We start from the raw sequence: 5363 nt of genomic DNA, 5'->3' as shown, positions 1-5363 counted from the left end.
GGCCTTGGTGTGCTGTCTTGACTATATTTGCTAAGCCTTAGCTCTTGTCACTATGTCTTCATTCATTGCTGTGTCCCGTGGTGACATCAGGTCAGAAAATATCTAACATGCTGAATGGAAACTGTGGCTTTTGTTTTCATTTGCACATTATTTTAGCCTACTTTCTACTTAATGCTGCTAATGAATTACTAACAAATGTAGCGTAGTAAAAGTATACATTTAATTTAACAAATGTAGAGAAGTAAAAGTAAAATTGGGAATAAATTGATTCATTTCGATACTCCAGCGTCGTCTACCCGTTCAGACTCACCAGCCGTATCAAAGTTTGTGGTGCAACACATTCTGTACGAAACGAAACGAAACTACGTGACTCCAGCGCAGCTGGAAAACTCAAAACACATCTTCATCTCCCACCCACATTCATTTGCTGTCATGCGACCTACTTCCTCCAAATGAATAAGATAGCAGGCATCTTGATTTTGACACATTTGCCCGCATCTGTGTGGTGGTGGTTACTGAAGAATTGAAAAACTTCACCAAAGTAATTTTCTCTTTGTTTCTCTGAATGTATGAGCATTTGCCACAACGTGATACTAAAATACCTCAAAGATGGACAAAAAATGAGGGAGTTTGTGTTTCATTAAATAGGCAGAAGCAATCTGGAGTGTGTATGAGTTGCTGCCACCAATCATTGAGTTACTACTGACACCTAGTGACACTATGACAAGTGAGAAAACTGAAAATAAATATTTTATTGACTAACCATCATCATTTTATTACTACAACATGTCTACTACATTACTTACTACACTGTATCTCAAATTGTATTGAAACTTCTCATACGTTAAATGTGGAAGTGAAAGTATGGGCCTACCTTAGTCCTAAATTTCCATATATCAAATTATCAGCCATTTGCCAGTTCCTGGGGCTTAACAGATAGGTCAACCTGGCTGCTTATGTCCAGGCAGGTATGATTTCTGATTCTGATTTCATTTGCCCATGATGAAACCTAAGTTGGCATGTTAATGTCCAGAACTCGACAGCAGATCCATGTTGACCTAAAACTGTGCCCACAGTTGGCTTGAAAGTGGTATGGTGTAAAACTAAATGTTTAGCAGTTCATACACTTTGCTGTCTGAATCTGACACAAAGTTTGCATCCACTGTTCTTTATAAATTTACAGAAACTTTTTACAGTGTGTGTTAGTATGTTATTTGAACTTGCTGAAAACAAATGCAGTCAAAGGCTAACACATCATGCACCAACAAAGACACAGGATAGACAAGGAAGGAACTGAACCTTCTGATCACGCAAACATGGTCAGTAATGTTAATTTCATGCGGCATGACGGGGGGAGTTGCTAGAGGACGCCACCCCAGGATTTACAGGAGCCCAGGGAACACCCATTTATCTCAATCCCAAGAAGGTCACACAGAAAAACAAAAATATGTTTTTCCTTCATGTGTGGCCCTAATACTCCGTCGTAGTTTTGCCTATACATGCGTGAGACTGAGACGCCTGTTTATTTTGTTTTAAGTGCGTGCAGGGTGTGAGAGGGGAATCGATGTGCTTTGATTACAGCTTGGTAGTTGTAGTCTGTGAAATTAAAAAGCACGTGTGTGTGAAGTATCCAAACAATGACACCTTCATTTCATTATGGCTGCTTTAGCAAAACACCTTAAGCTACTGTGTAGTGGGTCCCATTTAGAAGTGGCTACTTCATTCGCGCTTTCCTTGACTCATGGAGCTGCGTGAATGTTATTACAACTTTTCGCCACGATATGGCAGTTTAAGTCCGCTTGATACTGTAAGGCGTAAGCCAATGGTTTCCAAAGGAGATTTTATTTGTGTCGCCAGCATAGCCTATTGACAATTTATGTTGTAAATAGGCCTACCTTATAATCCTACCTGTAGCTTAGGGAAGCTTAGGGAATATTTGCACTAACAATAACGGACAAAAGCTCTTCAACTTTGGCCCGTTAAAATGTGCATGAACAGTCTAGCGACGCATTTCATCAAGGCCCATTTGGACATGTCAGTTATTTGCACCACTGGTTAGATGTAAAACAGCATTTCGTTTCAGACTAGGCTACTGTTACTTAATTTGTGCATTAACAATAACGTTTCAGACTACTGTTACTTAATTTGTGCATTGACAATAAAGTATTACATGAACTAAAGATGACTAAAATCTTATGTAGAAGAAGAAACATTCACAAAAAATCCATCCATCCAAAAATGACCTTTGTTTTTGATAGCTGTTGAAAACGGCATGGAACTGACAGAGATGTTTTTGTTTAAAAATACATAAAAAATAAATAAATAAATAAATAAATAACATTATGCTGATACCTTTTGCTTTTCCCAAAAACAATGTAGCCTACAGGTGTAAATGACCTTTCATCAATCCAGTTGCAATGGATAAACTGTGATGAACTGCCCTACTTGTGATTGTTTAGAGATTTTAAAGGTTTTATAACAATTCTACATCTTCTTTGGCTATTCTACAATCTATTCACCTTTTCAGCACCAGTAGGGTACTTTCTGTGCAGCCGCACACACACACTCAGGCATGCCAAACAAGCATACACAAAAGTTTCAAGAGTGGGGGATGGAGTAAAATATGGAGACAAATTGAAGTGTGATTTATTTTCGCGGAACGGATGTACAGGACTGAGCGGCGGTCATATTTTGTACCGCTATGCGGTACATCTAGTTATTATTATTATTATTATTATTATTATTATTATTAAAATGTATACTTTTTTGACCAATTCATGAAAAAGGAAATGGCCAACGCATCCTTGTGAATTCAGTAAATTCACTGACAAGTTTTTCACTAACACATATTGACACAATATTCAAACTGATGAACCAAAGTTTTACAGATTACCAAGATTGTGTTTAAGCAGCGAACTTCTATACTGTTTGCAGTTTTTATGTTGTTCTTTTGTCATTTAATGTCAATCATTTATCTGGTACCTTGACAGTATCTTGATACAGATGAAGTTACTGGTCCAGAAATTACATGTTTATGATTTGGCTTGATCAATGTTCAAAGTGTCAATGTTTAATGTAATTTAATTAGACTGTCGTGCAGGTTAGGGGGATATTTAAATTACTTTGTATACAGTAGCCTATTGAAATACATTAGCATTACAGATTAATCAAACCACACATAGCCTAAATTAGTGAATTAGTAAAACTAAAATAATTCATATAGACCTAAACAAATCACTACCCACCTTGGGATGCAGTTAAATCAAGAACATAAAGACACAAAAACCCCAAAGCAATTTGGAAGTTTATCTTCTCACATCCCTTAGAAGTGCAAATGGCAGGTTAGCTGAGAGAGACGGTTTCCTGTGTGAGTGTGTATACGTGCAAGTGTATGTGTGTGTGTGGGTGTATGCATGCTGGCATGGTATGGTTGAGTGTGCACGTGTGAGTGCCTTCGAGTGTTAACTATGCCTAATAGATTTTGTTACATATATTTACCAGAGACTCCACATGAAATGATTTCTTCATTACTGTCTTTCGTGTTGATACCATTACTAAGTCTACATTTGTAGCGATCCTTTCCTCCTTGTTTCTGAGGTGTTAGACGGTTAGATTTCTCATTTTTCATCTCAATGTCGTTGTGGAACCATGTCAATGTGATGCCCTCAGGAAAGCTCTTAGGCTCACACTGGAGGGTTGCCACACCTGATGAACATTCCACCTCCAACTTTGGGTCTGGAGTCCTGGCTAGAACAGATGAATTCACACATCATTTAGGTTTTGTCATTACAAAGATGGCAAGATTGGATATTCCATTAGTAAAGTGTAAAAAAGGTTCTAAGTAAAGCCACTGTTGGGTCATTTTGTTGTACTTACAGAAGACACAGAGTCTCTCAGAGAATGTTTTAGTTGAGAATGTGTTCCCATTTTGATATGAATGGTTAGCTTTGTATGTACAAGCCATTGACTTGGAAATATTTGTTAGAGTAAGGGAGCCTTGCATGTCCACATCTGCAGCTGGATCAATCTTTCCTCTCCTCCGTTTATAAATGACCTTCTCACCACATTTCCAGACCAGCGTATCTACATCTTGTTGAGGTGAATTCAATGTCATGGTATAAGATTCTCCTTCTTTACATGACATCCAGATACTGTGTTGAGAGAAGGACAAATCATAAGATCAGTAACAAAAAGCCTACATTTGATGAATCACCTAAAAAAATAATAATTTTTGACCAACCAAAAGGAAATGGACCAGCACATCCTTGACCTTGTGTAATCCATTGAATTCACTGACAAGTTCATTTACTTACAAATATGTGGACACATCATTTAAAACAGATGAATAAAAAGTTCAGATCAGTATTAAGACCATGTTTAAGAAGTAAAATGTTTTTGCTGTTTCCAGTTTTGTGTTGTATTCTGGCATTTTATATAAACGATTTCTGTGGTACCTTAGGTGACAGTATCTTGACACAGATTAAGATTAATACTGGTCTACAAATGACATGAGCATGATTTGGCTTGATGTGTCAGTGTTTAATGTAATTGAATTAGACAGTCAAGCAGTATAGAGTGATATTTCACTTGATATTCTGTAGCCTATTTAAACATATTAACACAAGAAATTAATTACACCACACATAGCCTAAATTTGTGAATCAGTAAATCAAAAATATTTCATATAGACGTAAATAAATCATCTCTCACCTTTGGATGAATTTAAAACAAGAATATAAAGACACAAAAACCCCAAAGCAATTTGGAGGTTCATCTTCTAACGAAGCGAAAATATTATGTTAGTTGGGAGAGACAGTTTCCTGTGTGTGAGTGTGTATACCTGCAAGTGTGTGTGTGTGTGTGTGTGTGTGTGTGTGTGTGTGTGTGTGTGCATGCTGGTGTATGTGTGAGTGTGTATGTGTGAGTGCCTTTGAGTAGTAATGGCTCAAATAAAGAGGAAATGAATCTGTCGGCATGATCAGTGATTATCAGAACACAAAAAACTCTTTCTGTAATGGAAAAACTATAAGAATAAAGAATGAAAGGTTATTATTAATTTAGCCTATTCAGAGGGCAGGTAAAATAGCTCTGTGGTCGTGTCAGTATTATATAGGCCTCAGTGGATGTAAACCCACCTTATAATTTCCCACCCTTTCACTCAAACCAACTTTTATTATTATCTGGTTTAGTAGCAAATGTTTTTACTTGTCACCCAGTAGTTCAATGAGAAATTAATATAATAAACAAAACAACAACATTTGTTTTATATAATAATCACGATAATCACAACAATTATTCCAATTGTTTTATTCCACTATACATTTTTAATTTATAATTTTGTTTTGTTTTAATTTTATAATTTT

General features: G+C 36.5%; 1 long non-coding RNA gene across 1 annotated transcript; it reads right to left on the bottom strand.

Moving 5' to 3' along the window:
- Window positions 1-2948: 2948 nt before the first annotated feature.
- On the bottom strand, window positions 2949-4807 carry LOC125288744. Its single transcript, XR_007192524.1, has 3 exons — window positions 4711-4807; window positions 3877-4151; window positions 2949-3747 (listed from the first exon to the last, which is right to left on the bottom strand). It is a non-coding gene; the product is annotated as an uncharacterized LOC125288744 (long non-coding RNA).
- Between the last annotated feature and the right edge of the window lie 556 nt (window positions 4808-5363).

The sequence above is a fragment of the Alosa alosa genome, chromosome 23 (assembly GCF_017589495.1).
Source record: "Alosa alosa isolate M-15738 ecotype Scorff River chromosome 23, AALO_Geno_1.1, whole genome shotgun sequence".
NCBI classification, from domain to species: Eukaryota; Metazoa; Chordata; class Actinopteri; order Clupeiformes; family Clupeidae; genus Alosa; species Alosa alosa.
Note: the sequence above shows the minus strand (reverse complement) of the source record. Positions and strands in the feature narration are given on the sequence as shown.